Here is a 23,735-nt window from a genome sequence, read left to right on the forward strand (position 1 = left end):
ATAGCGTCTCTGCTGGGTTTCGTCGGATTCAGATAAGCCGAATTTGATGGCCAAGACATCAAACTGAGTTCACTATCGTACTCCTTAAACCATTGCAACGCTATTCCGTCCTTGTAACAGGGACAGTTACCCCGATGAAGAAGCCACCGCTGATGGGGAAGACATCAAGCTTAAGGGGTTACAGATTGTCTCTAATGATTCCAGAATGAGATTTTCACTCTGCAGCGGAGAGTGCGCTGATATGAAACTTCCTGGCAGATTAAAACTGTGTGCCCGACGGTCGGGCACACAGTTTTAATCTGCCAGGAAGTTTCATGTCTCTAATGATGTTCACGTAATCCACTGCTGTTATGCTGCCTTAGATTACTACCGCTAGTCCCATGTAAGCCCAGGTGAATGTCCCTCATAACATAATACTGCTTTGCTACCGTGGAGTGGTGCATGTTTCGCGCAGCCGTTTGCCTGGTTACGGCGTATCTGGACAGGATCATCGACTTGATTTAACAATAAACGTGATTCATCCGACCAGGTGGTACGATTCCTTTGAGCCGCAGTCCAGTTTCGATGATCCCCCGCCCTCGGTAATCTTAACAATGTTGTTGGGTCATCATGTGAACACGTAGGGGCCTTCTGTTTAAAAATGGTTCAAATGGCTCTGAGCACTATGGGACTTAACATCTGAGGTCATCAGTCCCCTACACTAAGAACTACTTAAACCTAACTAACCTAAGGACATCACACATATCCATGCCCGAGGCAGGATTCGAACCCGCGACCGTAGCGGTCTCGCGGTTCCAGACTGAAGCGCCTAGAACCGGCCTTCGGTTGCGGAACACCATGTTCAGCACTGTGCGCTGAACAGTGTGCTCCAGAACATTTGTGCCTGCGCCAGGACTGTACTCTGCCGTCAGATCTGGCACACATCGCCGCCTATCCTCCTTTAGAGAGCGGGCAAGCCTCAGATCCGAGGTCAAACTTCTTATAGCCTACTCGTGTTTTAAGCATTCTTCAACTCCTTTCCATAGACGTTCAAGGAAGTAGCACGCGAACAGCGTCTATTCTCTTACACAGAGAGATTGTGAGTGTGTGTGTAACAGAGACTGTGCATACGTATAGGTTGTCATTTCTGTGTGTGTGTGTGTGTGTGTGTGTGTGTGTGTGTGTGTGTGTGTGTGTGTGTGTGTATTTTTGTATCTAAGACAGAGAGAGAGAGTGCGTGCGTGTATTTCGGTTGTTATTCAGGGCGAGTTACAAGAAGTTGAGTATGAACCTAAGAGCTGTCAGAGTGGTTGAAAGTTTTTGTGTTGAGCTGATTTGAGTTTTGGTTTAAATATTTTGTAAAGGGGTTCATGGACGTGTGAAAGTAAAGAGGTTGGGTAGAATTTTTATGATAGTAATGCTTTCTTCTAGTGTCACTCTATTATTTTATCTATTAACGTAAACAGTGAGTTGTTTGTCATATGTACGTGATAATCCAACAGGGTTTTCTTTTCTGCTTTAGTTTGTTGTATTTTCTTGCTAGAAAACAGAGTTTAGTAGTCTCTCGTTGTTAGCATATACTTCATTAGGTTGGCATCATGTACGTAACAAAGCAGACAGGTACAGAATAGAAGTGAACACTCAGTAGTTATGATTTTAAACCACAGTTTTCGGTAAAATACCTACAACTAATGACAGAAGTCTAGTAATGCTGTGGCCGTGTGTCTCTAGGTGCCTCAGTCCGAAACCGCGCTGCTGCTGCGGTCGCAGGTTCGAATCCTGCGTCGGGCATTGATGTGTGTGATGTCTTTTGGTTAGATAGGTTTAAGTAGTTCTTAGTGTAGGGGACTGATGACCTCAGATGTTGAGTCACATAGTGCTCAGAGCCATTTGAACTAATAGTGCTTCACGGCTATTAGTGCAAACATGTGAAAACTGTGAAGAAAAAAGTTCGTAACATAAAAAATTGCGACATCCAGCATGTGACCAGATCAGAGAAAATGCAGATGCCAGCCAAAAACGCGAAGAACGTTAAATAACTGCGTACTTACGTAAGAAACAAGACGCGAACTGTTTTATAGTCTACAAATATCGCATATCAAAACAAAACTGTATCGTTATAGATTCCACAGAAGATGCCTAAAAGGAAAAGGTGAAACATGTCTAGAAGAAATAAAATAAGCTCCAGCAAGAAAAGTCGGTTTTTTATTTACAGAACGAATATTCCATAAGTGTACTTCAGATGAGTGTGGAAATCAACGATTGAGTATGTCGTTAGACTAATGTCAATTGATGTATAGTTCTCATACATAGACATTAAAGTAAGTTACTTTTTCACAACTGGCAAACGAACAGTTGCGCGTGTGTGTGTGCGTGTGTGTGTGTGTGTGCACGCGCGCGCTCATCCGTGGGAGAGTGACTGTGTGGGTAAGTCCTTCTCTGATTTATACATAAATGGACAGAGAGCTTCGTTGTCACCACTGTACCTGATAAACTTTGTACCGTCACATGACAGTGCTGTCAAATGTGTTCTCACGTCGCACAACTGATTGTTTCTCAGTGATGTACGTTCCCCAGCAGTGCGACAGCACGTGCCTCAGTCAGAAGATCCACCTCCGCCCACACGTGCCGCAGCCTTTTCTGGGCGCGCCTCTCATATCCGTTTCTGCCTGAGCTGCCGCTTGTTTCCTGCAGCAATCAGTCCGAATCAATTCCGAACAACGGCGCCAGTCTTTCTGAGCCACCACGGCCACCAAAATGGCTCTGTGCAAAATTGAGCGCACGCAGCCACGTTTCTGGTAATTGCTTCATTTTTCAGCGAAATTCCACATGATTCAGTAATCGACCACGAATTCCTGAATACAGGAACGAAGAAAATAGCCAACACGGTCAACGGGCTACGGCCAGTTCCACGAGATTGGGTTTCCGCGGCATGCGCGTATTTCAGGCGTGAAATGCTGAGTAGCAATCAAAACAGAATCTAATGAACGTGTGGGTAAAACAGTGCTGCACTACTCCTGTCAGTACAGGCGGCTGCACAGGAATCCTTTTAATAACGCGAGCCAATGCGCATCCCTCAAGAGTGGTCCCAAATACGAATAGCTACCACGCCGCAACAAATTGCACCCACTTCCGCATTTGTGTCTGACACAACGCATTTCAACGCATTGCAGTGTGTAAGTGAATGAGGTTTCGTACTTGTAGGTGCGACTGTTATCCATGGTTTACGGAACCATTTAGTAAGAAAATATAGCACAGTTGTTGTGGGACTATAGATTAAATTTGTAGTAGTACATTCCTTCAAAGGGGACAGTCAGTAACGCCACTAACGGCGAATCTTTACAGAGTTGTATTATAGCTCCCATCGGGTTTTTAGTAGGCTGTGTTTTTGGATTGGAATCGCTCTCATCTACATTTATATTCCAGAATCTGTCTTACACTGTGGCAAAGCATATTTCTGGTGTGGCTATGATGTCCCCCTTCCCTGCTCCATGTGTCAGTGATATGCGGAGAGAAACGCTTTTGGTAAGCCTTGAGAGAACTCTGATTTGCTCATTGTTATCAAGAAAACGTTTCTTGGAACGTGTGCTGTCAGCAGCAAATCGCTCTGTGACAGTCAACTCTTCTCCTGTATCGTCTACCACGGGAGTCTGCTATACATTTGTGTAATGTGTAATCTCCCCCTCACTTATCGACCTTAATGACAGTGAAAAATTAAACCGCATGTACCTAATGGAAATTTGAGAAAGGCAATCGTCACCGAAGTTAATCTGTCGGTAAAGAAGGAGGAAGGGTTACATCTAAATTAAAGGAAAAATGCAAATGAAATTGGTGGAAATTAATTTTGAAAAAGGGTAAAGTTGATAAAGAAAGTTAATGTGCGGTCGTTACGTTAACAATTAACTGGCGTTAATTAGATATTTGAGGTTTGGGGAAAATTACGGTCGCCAGTCCTATGGACAACTACTATAATAACTGAAAAAGAAAGGTTATTGCACATATAATTAGCACTTAAGTGTGCCAACTGAAGGTTGACACGTGTTGTGTGAAAACTGAATGTTTGTCAGAAGTAATAAAGTTTGCTAGACTCTGACTTAATTTAGCAAAAGAATGAATACAACTGGAAAATTTAAAGTTAATTTAGTGATTGAAATTAATAGTGAACTTTGTTTCTGAAGCACTACGAAATTAAATAAAATAAGATTAGTCTTGGGCTACCTCAACAATCATCTCAAAAGCAACTTGAATTTACGCAATTTGGAACTAAGGGATTTAGCTTTAAACTTGAATTAAATGATTTTGAACAATTAACAATAGTAAAATTTAGTACGTACGAAGCTGAGCTGCAGTCACAAAAAGCTAAAATATGGTAACAAAACTCGCACTCTTAATTTGTGCTTGTGTAATCTCAATATAATTCTGTTTGGTTATGGTTGCTATGAATACTTTAACTGAACTTTGAAATTAAAGTAGTCAAATGGAATGATATTACTTTAATGCTGGCGTTTGAATTTCAACTACAGTCGGGTTCATTCCGGAAAAGGAAGGGACCCTGCTTGGTAATGCAATTGGGACAATGAGCAACAAAGTTTCATGCTAGGTTGCTGTATTTTTGTGATGCAAATGGAACAGTTTGAAAAGCTGAGGTCTGCCATATCGTTCTAAGACTTTATGACTGTTTCCTCTATGATATAATTTAACTGACATCTGTATTTCCGTGGTTTCGCATCAGTACTTTACCCTTATGAATGCAGAGGATCAACTTGCAACTTCTACATTTACCGCTGATCCGCTGTAGGTCTTCCTACACTTCACTCCAGAGTACTGCCGCAGCAGCCTTCCAGTATACAACGAGCAGCGAGTAGGTTCGTGGAGTTCCGGAAGTTGTTCACTTGATCGTTTACACCTATTGTAAGCAGTAACGGCCTGTGATATGTCCTTGAGAAATTCCCGACATAATCTCGACGTAAGTCGAATTTGCCCCTTTAAGAAAGGCATGTTGAATTCTACATGCAAGGAAGTCCTGGATCCAGTCACAAACAAATCTGGTCCCACATTCGATAGTCTCGTATCTGTTACATCAAACGACAGTACAGTGTTGTATCGGAAGCTTTCTGCAAATGTAGGTTCTACAGTGCTCTAGGTCTCTGCAGAATCGACGATGATTTCATAGACGACATTTTCGCTCTCTGAAAGGTAGTAGTGCTCAGTATAAAACATAGTCCAAAATTTTCACCAGCTTCCGTGGAACATGAATGACCAATTCTTATTTCCAACTACTTGGTCCTTTCGTTGCTCCGATGACCTACTATAAACTGAAACTAGAAAGGGAGGAAGTTCTGTTGTGCAATATGTGTACAATCCCACACGTGTCTCGTACAACGTCTGAAGGACAAGAAATCTATATTAATCCCTTACCTAGATATCGGTGTTTATACAAGAACTACATTGAATGTCTGCAGCCACGCCCTCAAACGGAATCCTCTTGATTTGACCTAGTATTTCCCGTTCTCTATTTAGGATTTCACTGCAGTTCACTTTCGGTTTCAGCCAGCTTTCTGATCGTAATATTTCTGACTAGCAAAGATGACGGTCCTTTTCCGAGACTAATAAGACTGATGTTTCTCTGATTACAGCAAATAATTCATGTTTGACCCTGTGGAGGGGTTCATTAGTCCTACAAAAAACACGTGCACGCCACAAGTACTCATATTTTTACAGGCTTCCTTTGTATAGTGCGCACCTGACCTGTTGCAGGATACCCTACAATTAGGCTTACCACACGTCCGGAATTGGCTGGAGAGTCCTTTTATTACTGTCCGGAGTAATGTTCAGGGTTGTAAAAATGTCCTGGGTTTAACAATTCTGTAATATGCGAGGTTTTAAATATTCTCTTACGAAAGTGCCACTCAAAGCCGACCTTGGAGCAGGCGCTGACGTAGATGATGAGGGTGGCTTCCGCCTTAGTCACTTGGCAATACAACAAGACCAATGTGTTTATGTTGTTCTCGTGTGTGAAGTGAATCGCCTGCACCCTAATTGACCATTTTCTATTCCTAATTTGTCTCATGTTCTAATAATATCCAAAGACAGTGTCTGTTTAAAGTTAACCTACAACACGAATAAAAATTTCTGCATTTTTTGAATGAAAGTAGCAATGAACATGCTTATTGGTCACTACGTACTGAAAAAATTTCTGTTACACATATAGACATCTGGTCCAGATGAGAGAGTGTTTTTTTTTTTTTTAATCATGGAGAACATTTGGTCTGTAGAAAGGAGCAGACGTTTAGTATCTACTGTTAACCATCTGTTAAATGTTAATACCAATCAGACTTTCTTGTCTTGAATTTTATGATGTAATTAAAACCAACTTTCTGAAAAAAGTCATGTCTAGCGAAAAATAAGAGTAAATGAATAAATTTTAATGTTTTAGATGAGTGCTGAGACTTTTAAGTAATTCCAAAGCTATGCGTTTGATTAGACCCAAAAGGAGTATAACCTGGGTTGGATTCAAAAGAATGTGGTAACTCTACCCACAGTTCTCCATGTGGTCGAGAAATTCAACTAGAGATCATCACAGATTCGGCCGAGCCACATTTGCGGACCTTGTACTCGGCTCCAAACCAGACATTGCTGATCAGCTCTTAGTACCAGTTGAGCCAACCGTCTAAGGAAACCGAAGACGTCCTCAGAAACCACATGATAAACATCATTCGTGCCGACGTGAAAAACTTTGTTCAACCCATTGCACGCACTGTGTTCGATTGCCTCTCGCAGAGCCTCCACATCTCTGACGGGACCTTCTGCCTAACATAATGCGTGCACACACCGACGTTTTATCCCCCAACGGTCTGTTGCCGCAGTAAGTTGAACCTCCCAATGGTCAACATTCCTGCCTTTCGTACTTACCCGTACTTGTCTAGAAAATGAACTATTTTCCTGAAGACCAAGCACCTCGTGGTGGCCCAAATGTGTTACCAACACTGGATAGTACTTTATATGCGTACCTTTTGCTACGATGTTACGGGAAAGTTCACACCTGACTCTGTCAATTTCGTACCACGTAGACTTATGTAATATCTGGACATAACTGCACTAATCAAAGCTAATTATGATTTTGTGAAAGTGAGCTCACGCTGCTTGCACTGGTAACACTAGGCTACTGGGGGAGAATCATCGGCGAGTGCTGGTACTTGTTTTCAGCGTACATGAGGAACATAAATGCCTGAAATACACAAAACATGCAACGTGGGTTGTTTAATATCAATCAGTCGAGGGTCAGTTGCTGAGTCCGACCCGGAATGAAACCCCGCACTGTTTAGTGACAGAAGCCCGGGAACACCGGCCAGACTGACTGTGGGTTTTAGCCAGTTTTCAGCCCTCATTTACGCAAATTGTGCTCTCGATCTCAGTCTCCTCCTGAGATAATACGATGCACTAGCATTTAAAATACGATATCACGCGGAACAAGGTTCACACGATTCACTCACTCATGACGCACTCGACATCACTCCCCTAGGTAAGTGAAGACTATGGCGACAGGAAGGGAATCCAGCCACAGAGCTGAAATAAATTAACGTTCTAAACATGCGAGTTGAAAATAGCGCATCGTAGCAGAACAAGATTAACGCTATAAAGGAAAGAGTAAGGACAGCAATACCTCCAGATATTTTACAAATTTCTGCCTTCTTTTCGAATGTATATTCTGTGGCAAACGGTACTGCTCGGAAAGATTCAAGCTTTGCGACAATAGTCTTTGGCATCCGTGTTTAATATACACTACTCCAGTGCGCACAGTACCTATAGCTGTACGGTTTCGAAAATAATATTTCATATTCTCTTGCCTAATGCAAATTGATTCATTAAAAAGTAATAAGTTTACCGACAGTTGCAATTATTAGTTTTAAATCATTAGTCCTTTGACCGCTTTGATATAGTCCTCTGTCACTTTTGTTCTAGTGTTAGGTTACCTTTTCTTGGTATCTTTCACATACAGAAACCTCCAAAGTCAGAGGTGTGTAACCTAACTATATACATATTCTCCCTTAAGTTCTTGCTAGTTGCAAGGTAATAATTCATCAATTTCCCAGGATATTTCCTATAGACTTTTACCTTCTTTTGGTAACGATTTTCCGTACCTCATTCGTTTGTATTTCCTGTCTGATGATTTCTCATTTGTATTTCATTAATCAACTTAGTTTTAGACGTGCTCCAGTTGTACCACATATGCATTACTTCTAGTTTCTAATTCTACCGACTTCATTAGTATACTTTTCACGTCCAGTCAATGCTATACGACAGACATGTGCTCCAGACACACTTTCGGCAACTTCATCGACTCCGTAACAGCGTTTGGCACCTGTTTTCTGACACACATCTACTTGTGATGTTTTACTTACTTAATCACACTGTGCAATATAGCCTTCTGGGTGGCGTTCAAAATTTTCAACAGTAATGCTCAGCTTATAGAGCTCCTTTCTACTATTTTTAATGACCTTCGTCTCAGTTAAGAATAAACTGATCGACGTATTCTGTCGAATCTAGTTAACAGAACTGCAGCGTCTTCCTTAATTTATGGAGCAGAGCTATCTCACTTCGAATTCGAATGAATTGCCATAGCATTTTTTTTCCACAACCGAACCCTTTGTTTACTTTTATCATTTGTGCGATAAACAGTTATAGACAGAGTTTTATCATGCATCGAGAGATAACCATAGCCTTGTCAGGGAACAAAGCTTGAGAGAAGTTTAAATGACTGTAAGTACATTGAAGAAATTGGTAAACGCATGCGTATTCAAATATAGAGAAACTTACGTAAGCAGGCAGAATACGGCGCTGCGATAAGCAACGCATATATAAGACAAAAACTGTCTGGCCCAGTTGTTAGATCGGTTACTGCTGCTACAATGGCAGGTTATCAAGATTTAAGCGAGTTTGAATGTGGCGTTATAGTCGGCGCACGAGCGATGGGACATAGCATCTACGAGGTAATAAGGAAGTGGAGATTTTCCCGTACGACGATTTCACGAGCGTACCTTGAATACAGGAATCCGCTAAAACATCAAATCTCCGACATCTCTGCGGCCGGAAAAATATCCAGCAGGATCGTTCAACGTGACAGAAGGGCAACCATTCCGCAGATTGTTGCAGGTTTCAATGCTGGGCCACCAGCAAGTGTCAGCATACTAAGCATTCAATGAAACATCACTGATATGGACTTTCGGAGCCAAGGGCCCATCGTGTACGCTTGATAACTGCACGACAAAAAGGTATACTCCTCGCCTGGGCCTGTCAACATCGACATTGCGCTGTTGATGACTGGAAATATGTTGCCTCATTGAAAGAGTCTGCCGGCCGGGGTGGCCAAGCGGTTCTAGGCGCTACAGTCTGGAACCGCGCGACCGCTACGGTCGCAGGTTCGAATCCTGCCTCGGGCGTAGATGTGTGTGACGTCCTTACGTTAGTTAGGTTTAAGTAGTTCTAAGGTCTTGGGGACCGACGACCTTAGAAGCTATTTGAACCATTGCAAGAGTCTCATTTCAAATTGTATCGAGCGGATGGACGTATATGGGTATGGAGACAACCTCATGAACCGCAGGGGACTGTTCAAGCTGGCGGCAGCTCTGTGATGATGCGGCGCTTGTGCAGTTGGAGTGATATGGGACCCCTCCTATGTCTAGATACGACTCTGGCAGGTAACACGTACGTAAGCATCCTGTCTGATCATCTGCGACCATTCATGTCCATTATGCATTACGACGGAATTGGGCAGTTACAGCAGGACAATAGGACGCTCCAAACGGTCAGAATTGCTACAGAGTCGCTCCAGGAACACTCTTCTAAGTTTAAACGCCACAGTTGGACACCAGACTCCCCATACATGTACATTATTGAGCATATATGAGATACTTTGCAACGTACTGTTCAAAGAGATCTCCACCCCGTCGCACTTTTACGGATTTATGGACATCCCTGCAGGATTCATGGTGTCAATTCACTCCAGCACTAGACGTTGGTCGAGTCTATGTCACGTCGTGTTGCGGCACTTCTGCGTGCTCGCAGGTTCCGTACACGATATTCGGCAGATATACCAGTTTCTTTGGCTCCTCAGTCAGAATGTACAGTGACGGAAACAAAAATCTCACCACCAACAATTAATTAATATAGAATAACGAAATTTCTGCAATACATTTGTCTATGTAACATATTTAAGTCATTAACATTGCAATGACACAGGTTAATGGAAGTGCGATGTATGTTATTGCAAATGTGAAATGTTGTTTCATTAATGACTGGTGTAACAGCCAGAATGTTGAATGCAACATACAAATGTGTTTGCATTGTGCTGTATAGATGCCGGATGTGATTTTGAGAGATGGAATGCCAAGTCTGGTGCACTTGGTCGGTCAATGTAGGGTCGGTTTGTGCTGTTTGTGGATGATGCTGGACTCGTCGGCCGATGATGTCCTGTATTTGTTCGTCTGTAGACAAATCTGGCGATCGATCAGGTCAAGGTAACACGTTTTGAAATTCAGTAGAGCACGTTGGGTTACAAAGCGATATGTGAGCGAGCGTTATCCTGTTGGAAAACACTGTCTGGAATGTTGTTCATGAATGGCAGCTCAACAGGTTGAAATATTGGATCAACCCAAAAAATTTCAGTGAGGTTGCGTAACATAACTACGATAGTTCTCCTGCTGTCATACGAAATTGCACCAAAGACCATAATTCCAGGTGTATGTCCAGTGTCTCTAGCACTCAGAGTAGCTCGTTTCAGGCCCTCAGCTTGCCTCGTTCCAACCAACACACGGCAGTCACTGGCAGCGGGGCAGAGCCAACTTTCATGAAAAAACACAGTGGACCTCCACACTGCCCTCCAATGAGCTATCGCCTGACACGATTGAAGTCACAAATGGCGATGGTTTTGGATTAGTGGAGTGCACGTTACAGGGCATCTGGTCCTCAGCTGTCCGTGAAGTAACCGGTCTGTAACAGTTCATTGAGTCACTGTGATGCCAAAGGATGCACAAGTTCTTGCTATAGATTCTGTACGAATTGCTAGAACCATACGCTGAACACTATTGCCTTCCCTCATTATATTATGTGTACATCGTCAGGCTTACACATCTCTCAGTTTGGAGGTTTTTGGATGTGATAGATACCAAGATGACGTAAAGTAAGAAAAGAACAAAAATGACGAAGAACTATATCAAAGCGGTCTAAGGACTAATGATTTAATTCTAATAATTGTAACCCTCACTACACATGTTTCTTTCTAAGAATAGATAAATTTACATTAGGCAACAAATATTACGTTCGAAATCGTAAAGCTATGGGCACTGTGCACATTGGAATAGTGTATATTAAGCACGAACGGAAAACACTATTATCGCAAGCCTTGAATCATTCTCTGTGTTACGGTCTGCTGCAGAAGATACATTCAAAAAGAAGGCAGTAATTTGTAAAGTACCTGGAGATAGTGCCACGTGTCCTTCCGGACTCCAGTTTGCTTGCGACCATTCCCATGACCACCGCTGCCGGCAATGGTGAATGGTGACTCTATTCCTGCCAAGCCTTCCTGCAATATCGCAGAAAAAACATCCAGTTTCCCGTAGCCCTATTATACAACGCCGTTCAAACTCAGTGAGGTGTCGATAATGACGTCTTTGTTGCCTTAAAGTCATTCTCAACTAACATTGACTCGCCACGTCCAGTTTCGAAGGTAACTAACGCTCACGACCGTTACAGCGTGTATTTGAAGCAAATCAGGTCTGCATCCCCATAGTGGCCCTACCAGCGTCATTCTTATGCGACTGATGGGAAATGTGAACAGACATCAGCTTTCCGCCGTTGAAAAACGCTAACCAACTTTCGTTCATGTCGCACAACCGCTTCTTGACGTTGTGTTTTCTTTTCCTGTCAGCGTCTACAAGAAGTTTCTAGTGAATTACAGAATTGACTGTTATTCATCGTACTGAATGACAATACACCCGAAGAAGTTTAAATATTATGTCAGTCAACGGACCAATGCCTTCTATACTACCCATTGTTCATACGGACAGATAAATAAACGGCGGATAAAAGCATGATCTAAACCGAATTTACTTTTCCAGAATACTTTTATTTGATGAAGATAGTACCGCACACTCAAATTCCGATCAACGCAGGAAGGTTCCATTTTTATAAAGATACCTGAGTGAGGATAGTACAAATCACGAAAGAAGCTTACCTCTCAAATAAATGGGTACCAGTTTGTTTCTATATAGATTATGCGAAACAACTTGCTCCCGTTTTAGCAGAGTTATTACTTAACGTGTTCCACGCATCTGGAAGAGGGAGCACATCATTGTACGTATTGAAAATGAGTCGTTTCACTCAACACATGTCACGGATTACTGGAGCTTGTTCTATTTTGGCATTTTACGAATGGCGTTTTGGTCCTTCATCTCTGCGAATAAAGGAGATCTCCTCAAGTAGCAGGTCATTACTTTTCGATATAAATACTGTAGTGTCTAGGAAGCCTGCATACTCGGTTCGCTACACATACAACCAAACAAGTAGTATTAATGAGCTCTATTACAATAAGATAAATACAATTCTTAACTTTGGAAATTACACAGGTGTGTCGCAAGCAAAGGGCAACATACAAAATAATCAATCTTCTTCAGTATAGACAATCCCAAGACTATGCTACATAGATAGTACAAGTGAAGGAACTTGCGTTGACGGTGCTACTGAAGTCGCCAATCTTGAAACTGGTATTGAATTGGACCGTCACCACTCGGACGCGGCGCTTATGTCCTCTTCACACAGGGGCCACTGTGTCACGTTGTAGTCCTGGAGGCAGATCCGGCCAGCGTGCGATTGGCTGATCTCTTCTCAAAGGCGTCTCTTCTCTTGCGTTCCCGACTGACGTGCCGGCGATTCATTTTACGCCGTAATATTCCCCCCCCCCCCCCCCCTCAAATCCAAAGCGACCGACCGTCGTCGTACAAGAAGCACGACAGCGGGAGGGGAAGCAAGAGCGTGGACACTCTGAGGGGCCGGAAGCTGTGGCTGCAGGGGACGTCAGACTTCCGATCGTACCCCGCCATCCGGCCTTCGCTCTGGCGCTTCCGTAGTGTAGCGGTAGCGTTACCATCTACCACGCAGGTTCTATTCCCGGCAGGGGACTGGTTGTTGTGCGTCAGTCATCATTTTCGTCATCATTGACTCGCAAGTCGCCGATGTGGCGTCACCCAAAAAGGACTTGCAATACGGCGGCCGAACTCCCCCGCATGGGGCCTTCCGGCAAACAATACTATACGATCAATTCCATTTACCATTTTCTGGTGGATACGTCCCACGGAAAACGCTCTGACGGGTACGCGTCCACATCCTGAGGCCCCTAAAATGTAGAAAGCATCGGCTGGTGTGGCGTGGGTGGGTCCATCTCCATCGGTAGGACGAGAGGAAGCTGAGAAGGCGAAGGCTCTGTCTTCATGGGGTCGTCCCGCAGTGTCATGATGACACCCTCTGGCGGCTGCTGTGGCCGCATTGTCCTCGGGATCCGTGAATTTGGGAAGATATACAGAAGGATCACAGTGCACATGATAGTGGCGAATTTGATTGTGATGACGGCGCTGCAACCCGACTGGGCCTGAAATGACATGCCAGCGCGAAGTCGACGAATGATCTCGCCTCGCGGGCACCGTCTGCTGCCGCTAACAACACGGAAAAACACAATATCAAGCGGCGCGAAGTGATACTTGAGGTCTGTTTGTGGCACCGGATGCTGAGGAGGGTGGACCAAGTGGAACAGCGTCCGATGGCGGCAGGCGTGAAGCAATTCCGCCGGAGATGGTCCATCTCGTGAATGTGAACTATAAGAGGCGAGAAACAGTTGCAAAGCTTCATCCCTGGTTTGTGCGGTGAAACGTTTGACCATATGCTGCTTGAAGGTTCTGACAGAACGTTCCGCTTCGCCGTTTGACTGTGGATGGAACGGTGCGCTAGTTGGATGAGGTATCCCATTGCGTTCACACGCTGTTTCAAATTCATGTGACGTGAACTGAGGGCAGTTATCTGACACCACGACTTCGGGCAAACCTTCGAGGCAAGAAAATGAGGACAACGCCTGAACTTGCTGCATGACGTTGTCGAGATCATTGCCACAGCAAAAGGAAACTTGCTATGAGTCTACCACAATCAACCAAAGAGTGTGCCAAAAAGTTCCCGCAAAGTCTATGTACAAACCTTGCCATGGTGATTGCAACTTAGGCCAGGCAGAGAAGTTTTATGGCGGTGCGGACTGATTTTCCTTACATGCGTGACACCGTGACGTCATCTGTCCTGTTTGGATGTCCATAGCCTGCCAAGTACAATGTCGACGCGCTAACTGTTTCGTACAAACAATTCCCCAGTGTCCTTGGTGAAGTAACTGCAACACATCTTTTGTCAAAGCTTTGGGGATCAACACGCGTGGCTGCCCACTGTCATGTTGAACAAGAGTCACACCTTGCTGTTTAGCGAGGCTATGCCGACGCGCAAAGTATCGGCGCACTACAGCGTTCCATATGCTATGGAATGAGAGAGGCCAAGATGTGCGAATGTATTTCAGCAAAATGTTCAAATCGGAATCAGCTTTCGTGGCCTGTGCAATTTTCCTGCAGTTCAAAGTAAAGGATTGAAGCAATTCACTGTCCTCAGCATCTATGTGGCAACAACATGCAGCAGATGCCTTATAGTTCCTGTCAGGGCCATTCGGAAGACGTGAAAGTGCGTCCGCGTTACCATGTTGAACTGTCGGACGATACACAGTCTCGTACCAGTATTGAGACAACAACAAAGCCCATCTTTGCAATTTTTGGGCAGTTCGAACAGAAAAGGCTTCATCGGATGAAACGAGGATTGCAGTGGCTTCTGATCTGTTACTAAGTAGAATTTTCTGCCATACAGATAGTGGTGGAATTTGATGACACCATACACAACAGCCAATGCCTCTTTCTCTATTGCCGTCCAGTGTGGCCGCGCGGTTAAAGGCGCTTCAGTCTGGAACCGCGCGACCGCTACGGTCGCAGGTTCGAATCCTGCCTCGGGCATGGATGTGTGTGATGTCCTTACGTTAGTTAGGTTTAAGTAGTTCTAATTTCTAGGGGACTCATGACCTCAGATGCTAAGTCCCATAATACTCAGAGCCATTTGAACCATTTTTCTTTCTCTATTTGTGAATAGTTACACAGAGCTTTGGACAACAATTTTGATCCGAAATCAATATGCCTGTCATTATCACCAAATCTGTTGTAAAGCACTGCACCGATTCCGTACGAGGAAGCTTGGACTTGGAACACAACTGGTTTGTCAGGATCAAAGTGAACCAAGTATCGATCACTGAGCAATGCATCTTTAAGTTTTCGAAAAGCTTCTTGGCACTCATCTGTCCAAACAAAGGGGACGTTCTTGCGACGCAAGCGATGCAGTGGAGTTGCGATTTGCGCAGCATTCAGTATGAACCGAATATAATACACTCCTGGAAATGGAAAAAAGAACACATTGACACCGGTGTGTCAGACCCACCATACTTGCTCCGGACACTGCGAGAGGGCTGTACAAGCAATGATCACACGCACGGCACAGCGGACACACCAGGAACCGCGGTGTTGGCCGTCGAATGGCGCTAGCTGCGCAGCATTTGTGCACCGCCGCCGTCAGTGTCAGCCAGTTTGCCGTGGCATACGGAGCTCCATCGCAGTCTTTAACACTGGTAGCATGCCGCGACAGCGTGGACGTGAACCGTATGTGCAGTTGACGGACTTTGAGCGAGGGCGTATATTGGGCATGCGGGAGGCCGGGTGGACGTACCGCCGAATTGCTCAACACGTGGGGCGTGAGGTCTCCACAGTACATCGATGTTGTCGCCAGTGGTCAGCGGAAGGTGCACGTGCCCGTCGACCTGGGACCGGACCGCAGCGACGCACGGATGCAAGCCAAGACCGTAGGATCCTACGCAGTGCCGTAGGGGACCGCACCGCCACTTCCCAGCAAATTAGGGACACTGTTGCTCCTGGGGTATCGGCGAGGACCATTCGCAACCGTCTCCATGAAGCTGGGCTACGGTCCCGGACACCGTTAGGCCGTTAGGCCGTTAGGCCGTTAGGCCGTCTTCCGCTCACGCCCCAACATCGTGCAGCCCGCCTCCAGTGGTGTCGCGACAGGCGTGAATGGAGGGACGAATGGAGACGTGTCGTCTTCAGCGATGAGAGTCGCTTCTGCCTTGGTGCCAATGATGGTCGTATGCGTGTTTGGCGCCGTGCAGGTGAGCGCCACAATCAGGACTGCATACGACCGAGGCACACAGGGCCAACACCCGGAATCATGGTGTGGGGAGCGATCTCCTACACTGGCCGTACACCACTGGTGATCGTCGAGGGGACACTGAATAGTGCACGGTACATCCAAACCGTCATCGAACCCATCGTTCTACCATTCCTAGACCGGCAAGGGAACTTGCTGTTCCAACAGGACAATGCACGTCCGCATGTATCCCGTGCCACCCAACGTGCTCTAGAAGGTGTAAGTCAACTACCCTGGCCAGCAAGATCTCCGGATCTGTCCCCCATTGAGCATGTTTGGGACTGGATGAAGCGTCGTCTCACGCGGTCTGCACGTCCAGCACGAACGCTGCTCCAACTGAGGCGCCAGGTGGAAATGGCATGGCAAGCCGTTCCACAGGACTACATCCAGCATCTCTACGATCGTCTCCATGGGAGAATAGCAGCCTGCATTGCTGCGAAAGGTGGATATACACTGTACTAGTGCCGACATTGTGCATGCTCTGTTGCCTGTGTCTATGTGCCTGTGGTTCTGTCAGTGTGATCATGTGATGTATCTGACCCCAGGAATGTGTCAATAAAGTTTCCCCTTCCTGGGACAATGAATTCACGGTGTTCTTATTTCAATTTCCAGGAGTGTAATTGATTTTCCTAAAGACTGACTTCAATTCTGTGATGCTGCGAGGAACTGGCAAGTCCCACATGCCTAACAAATGTGACTGAAAAAGCTGTACACCTTCACTGTTTATGAGATGACCAAGATGTTACAACTCAGCCAGCCGGGGTGGCCGAGCGGTTCTAGGCGCTACAGTCTGGAACCGCGCGACCGCTACGGTCGCAGGTTCGAATCCTGCCTCGGGCATGGGTGTGTGTGATGTCCTTAGGTTAGTTAGGTTTAAGCAGGTCTAAGTTCTAGGTGACTGATGACCTCAGAAGTTATGTCCCATAGTGCTCAGAGCCATGTTTTTTTTTTTTTTTTTGTTGCAACTCAGGTTTAAAAAATCCCACTTGTGCAGTCTAGGCACGCAAATTTGCCATGTGTTCTACAATTGTGTGACCTGCTAAGACAATATTGTCCAAATAGTTTCAACAGTTTGGTGCTTACGCAGTCATCTGTTCCAAATAGCGTTGGAAAATGGCGCGTGCGGAAGCACTGCCAAAAAGCAAATGCAAATATTTAAAGAAGCCCAGATGAGTGTTCATAACACACACGGTTTAAGATTCTTCATCAAGTGGTACTTGAAGATATGCATCACACAAATCAATTTGTCAAAAGTAGCGACCAGCGCCTAATCTGTCCGTGAGATCCTCTGGGCATAGCAGTAGATAAATATCAATCACCGTTTGTTGGTTGACTGTAGACTTAAGGTCAACACTGAGGCGAATGCGACCAGAGGGTTTGTGAAGCAAAACCAGTGGACTTGCCCATCCATTAGCTTGTATGGGTGCAATAGCTCTGCAATAGCTCTGTCCTGCAATTCTTGAAGTTCAGCAGCTACATTGTCCCTTAATGCAATGGGAACAGTGCTGGCTAGGAAAAATTTCGCTGAGAATTGTCTTTCATAGTAATATGTGCAACAAAATTGTTAGCCTTGCCTAAGCCTTCATAAGAGTGTTCAGGAATTTCTTTCAGCGAGATAGCCACACTGTGTTTTGCATTGAATGCAGTCACTGACAACACATTGCGCTGAATTTGAAAAGCAAGCAAATCAAACGAATCAAGGCCAAATATGTTCTCACAATCGTGTGAGTTTAGCTCAGTGAAAGTCAGTTTGCGTATGCGAACGATACATGGCTAGCAAAGTACGTTTTCCGAGAATGGAAATGTCTCGTCCATTATAAGTCGCCAGATGCGTGCTAGTTTTAGTCAGGCGTGGGAAGCCTAACATTTCATATGTGTTACGATTCAGCAGTGTAACAGAGGCACTCCTGCCCAACTGAAATTTCACACATTTTCCACTAAGATACAACTAAACAAAATGTTTGTTGGACTGGCGTAGCACAGAAGAAACTGTTCGCTTAATACTTTTGCTAATTCCTGTAGCAGGCTTTGAATACACTACATTGATTACTTCGCGCAGGCGCACTGTTGCTGCCTACTGGGCTGGTCCTGAGCAAGAAACTGACTCAGCCCGACAAATAGGTGGTTGCTCAAATTTATCGGCCACTATGGCCATGAATCATATTGATCTAGAATTTGCACTAAGTGCTGAAATGACGTATCTGACCGTTTCAAATTCTGTTCTAAGTTTGACTTCAGTTACATTGTACAGTCGCATCACGCAACATATCATCTGAATATAAAACACCACAAGTACATCTGAATTTGCATTTCCTCGTCATACCCTGAAAATCTGTTACCCATCAGAGCAATGAAGTGAGCTTCATTCTGTTGCAACCACTCGAGCCTTTCCTCTTCTTTTTCGTTAAACTGGCGGCAAGACGGTATGTCACTTGGAGCTACAGTTGTTACCTACGACGCAGCATTAGGTGTTTGGTTCGCCAGTAATTGCTGTACCGTATTGAGAAGGTAAGCAAACTGTATCTGAAACTGAAACATCTGTGTTAGCTGTGTTGCGTCTTACGCTTGCAGCCGAGTCACTTGAGCATGGGGTGGGAGAGGTGTGTTGGTCATTTTGGAAGTGGCAAATTCAATAAACAGAAAACGCAAGCAAGAAAAGTAAGCACACAAGCAAAGAAAATTTCTGCAATGCCCACCTGAAAACACTGAATAGAAAATGCACTATAATAAACACAGTGAAAACAGGTAAACACACCCCTGCGAAGAAAAGACAAGGTAGAATTAAGGAGCCAGCAAAAAAGAAAAGCTTACGACAACACAAAATTGTGGCAGCCAGGCTCTGGGTTGTCGCTGTGGTATTCGTCCACCAACTTGTCGCCACATATGTTGTGTCGAGGAAGCCTGCATACTCGATTCGCTAGATAAACAATCAAAAAAGTCGTATTAATCAGTTTCATTGTGTTGATGTGGTCTTCAGTCCTGAGACTGGTTTGATGCAGCTCTCCATGCTACTCTATCCTGTGCAAGCTTCTTCATCTCCCAGTACCTACTGCAACCTACATCCTTCTGAATCTGCTTAGTGTATTAATCTCTTGGTCTCCCGCTACGATTTTTACCCTCCACGATGCCCTCCAATACTAAATTGGTGATCCCTTGATGCCTCAGAACATGTCCTACCAACCGATCCCTTCTTCTGGTCAAGTTGTGCCACAAACTTCTCTTCTCCCCAATCCTATTCAATACTTCCTCATTAGTTATGTGATCTACCCATCGAATCTTCAGCATTCTTCTGTAGCACCACATTTCGAAAGCTTATATTCTCTTCTTGTCCAAACTATTTACCATCCATGTTTCACTTCCATACATGGCTACACTCCATACAAATACTTTCAGAAATGACTTCCTGACACTTAAATCTATACTCGATGTTAACAAATTTCTCTTCTTCAGAAACGCTTCCCTTGCCATTGCCAGTCTACATTTTATATCCTCTCTACTTCGACCATCATCAGTTATTTTACTCCCCAAATAGCAAAACTCCATTACTAATTTAAGTGTCTCATTTCCTAATCTAATATCCTCAACATCACCCGACTTAATTCGACTACATTCCATTATCCTCGTTTTGCTTTTGTTGATGTTCATCTTATACCCTCCCTTCAAAACACCATCCATTCCGTTCAACTGCTCTTCCAAGTCCTTTGCTGTCTCTGACAGAATTACAATGTCGTCGGCGAACCTCTAAGTTTTTATTTCTTCTCCATGGATTTTAATTCCTACTCCGAATTTTTCTTTTGTTTCCTTTACTGCTTGCTCAATATACAGATTGAATAACATCGGGGAGAGGCTACAACCCTGTCTTACTCCCTTCCCAACCACTGCTTCCCTTTCATGCCCCTCGACTCTTATAACTGCCATTTGCTTTCTGTACAAATTGTAAATAGCCTTTCGCTCCCAGTATTTTACCCCTGCCACCTTTAGAATTTAAAAGAGAGTATTCCAGTCAACATTGTCAAAAGCTTTCTCTAAATCTACAAATGCTAGAAACGTAGGTTTGCCTTTCCTTAATCTTTCTTCTAAGATCAGTCGTAAGGTCAGTATTGCCTCACGTGTTCCAGTATTTCTACGGAATCCAAACTGATCTTCCCCGAGGCCGGCTTCTACTAGTTTTTCCATTCGTCTGTAAAGAATTCGTGTTAGTATTTTGCAGCTGTGGCTTATTAAACTGATTGTCCGGTAATTTTCACATCTGTCAACACCTGCTTTCTTTGGGATTGGAATTATTATATTCTTCTTGAAGTCTGAGGGTATTTCACCTGTTTCATACATCTTGCTCACCAGATGGTAGAGTTTTGTCAGGACTGGCTCTCCCAAGGCCGTCAGTAATAAAATGGAATGTTGTCTACTCCAGGGGCCTTGTTTCGACTCAGGTCTTTCAGTGCTCTGTCAAACTCTTCACGCAGTATCGTATCTCCCATTTCATCTTCATCTACATCGTCTTCCATTTCCATAATATTGTCCTCAAGTACATCGCCCTTGTGTAGACCCTCTATATACTCCTTCCACCTTTCTGCTTTCCCTTCTTTGCTTAGAACTGGGTTTCCATCTGAGCTCTTGATGTTCATACAAGTGGTTCTCTTACCTCCAAAGGTCTCTTTAATTTTCCTGTAGGCAGTATCTGTCTTACCCCTAGTGAGATAAGCCTCTACATCCTTACATTTGTCCTCTAGCCATCCCTGCTTAGCCATTTTGCACTTCCTGTCGATCTCATTTTTGAGACGTTTGTATTCCTTTTTGCCTGCTTCATTTACTGCATTTTTATATTTTCTCCTTTCATCAATTAAATTCAATATTTCTTCTGTTACCCAAGGATTTCTACTAGCCCTCGTCTTTTTACCTATTTGATCCTCTGCTGCCTTCACTACTTCATCCCTCAAAGCTACCCATTCCTCTTCTACTGTATTTCTTTTCCCAATTCCTGTCAATTGTTCCCTTATGGTCTCCCTGAAACTCTCTACAACCTCTGGTTCTTTCAGTTTATCCAGGTCCCATCTCCTTAAATTCCCACCTTTTTGCAGTTTCTTCAGTTTTAATCTACAGGTCATAACCAATAGATTGTAGTCAGAGTCCACATCTGCCCCTGGAAATGTCTTACAATTTAAAACCTGGTTCCTAAATCTCTGTCTTACCATTATATAATCTATCTGATACCTTTTAGTATCTCCAGGGTTCTTCCATGTATACAACCTTCTATCATGATTCTTAAACCAAGTGTTAGATATGATTAAGTTATGCTCTGTGCAAAATTCTACCAGACGGCTTCCTCTTTCATTTCTTAGCCCCAATCCATATTCACCTACTACGTTTCCTTCTCTCCCTTTTCCTACACTCGAATTCCAGTCACCCATGACTATTAAATTTTCGTCTCCCTTCACTATCTGAATAATTTCTTTTATTTCATCATACATTTCTTCAATTTCTTCGTCATCTGCAGAGCCAGTTGGCATATAAACTTGTACTACTGTAGTAGGTGTGGGCTTCGTATCTATCTTGGCCACAATAATGCGTTCACTATGCTGTTTGTAGTAGCTTACCCACATTCCTATTTTCCTATTCATTATTAAACCTACTCCTGCATTACCCCTATTTGACTTTGTGTTGATAACCCTGTAGTCACCTGACCAGAAGTCTTGTTCCTCCTGCCACCGAACTTCACTAATTCGCACTATATCTAACTTTAACCTATGCATTTCCCTTTTTAGATTTTCTAACCTACTTGCCCGATTAAGGGATCTGACATTCCACGCTCCGATCCGTAGAACGCCAGTTTTCTTTCTCGTGATAACGACATCCTCTTGAGTAGTCCCCGCCCGGAGATCCGAATGGGGGACTATTTTACCTCCGGAATATTTTACCCAAGAGGACGCCATCATCATTTAATCATACAGTAAAGCTGCATGCCCTCGGGAAAAATTACGGCCGTAGTTTCCCCTTGCTTTCAGCCGTTCGCAGTACCAGCACAGCAAGGCCGTTTTGGCCGTTTTTGGTTTCATTACAATTACAGTTTCATTACAAAAAGATAATTACTATACTTAACTTTGGCAATTACACTGATGTTTTGCAAGCAAAGGGCGGCATACAAAATAATCTTCCTCAGTAGAGACTACGCTACATAGAGAGTACAACCGAAGTGACTAGCGTTGACGGTGCTATTGAAGTCGCCAATCTTGAAGTTGCTGTTGAACTGGGCCGTCACCAGTCGGTCGCGGCGCTTATGTCCTCTTCGTATAGGGGCCGCTGCTGTGGCGTTGTCGTCCTGGAGGGAGGTCTGCTCAGCGAGTAATGGGCTGATCTCTTCTCACAGTTGTCTCTTCTCTTTCGTTCCCGACTCGCATGCCAGCGTTTGACTGTAACTCGTAACAAAAACACAAAGGAGGTAAATAGCAGCTCCCAAATTGATGCTATACAAATAAATCTTGAATTCCGTGAGGCACTGTGTACATCACGCACTGTTTACGCGGCTGTGCGGACTTCCCGACCGTGGCGTAGCGGACAATATTGACGGTGCCACTGGAACCGTACTCAGTTATTATTTAACTCGGCTTGATTTTCTCCGCTCTGGTGTCAGGCGCAAGTCTTTTCCGGTTATGAGCGGTTATACCAAGCTACTGCGCTTCGAAGAAATTTAGCTTGGTTTTAAATTGCAGTTGGGTTTTATTTGGCTCACCCCAACAAATCCTTAGCCATTTACATGTCTCGGCAGCTCTTCGCAACGGTGAGAATATGTCATGTGTGTGTTTTGCAATAACTCATAAGAAGTCATGTATAGCAGAGCTCCTGCGCTCATCGAAAAGGAAAGGCGCTTTAGAGTATATGCGATTCTGAGCGGGGGTCCTCTGATTGCGTGGTATAAGGTCACCACGAAATAGGTGGTGATAAATGACTTCCACACTAGACCCTAATAAAATACCCCTCACAGCTAATAGCCTCATAGCGAGCAACAGTGCAATTCTAACGGACATAACAATTAGTCTATATAAAATTTAGGAAGACATGCATACCACCTGTGTATGTTGCAAACACTGGAAATCATGTCCAATATAAAACAGTAACGTATTTTCTAAGAACGATATGCAGATGGTCATGGTATTCTTTCCATGTCAGACCGGAATAAACATTCGAGCTTTCGGAGATTGTCTCCATCTTCTTCGCCCTGGAACTGCTGGTTATCGTAATTGCCGCTGTGATGTTCTAAATGTCGGCCCATTTGAAGTTACGAAGACGACGGAAGATATCGTCGAACGTACGATTTGTTATGTTATTTTAAGAGAAAAATAAAACGAGAGCAATTTATACACGGAGTAGATGAATTAGAAATTCTCGTCTGACCTCTTCTTGAAAGGGCTCGTCGAAGTTGGATC

Source organism: Schistocerca nitens, chromosome 4, assembly GCF_023898315.1.
Source record: "Schistocerca nitens isolate TAMUIC-IGC-003100 chromosome 4, iqSchNite1.1, whole genome shotgun sequence".
Classification (NCBI taxonomy): Eukaryota; Metazoa; Arthropoda; class Insecta; order Orthoptera; family Acrididae; genus Schistocerca; species Schistocerca nitens.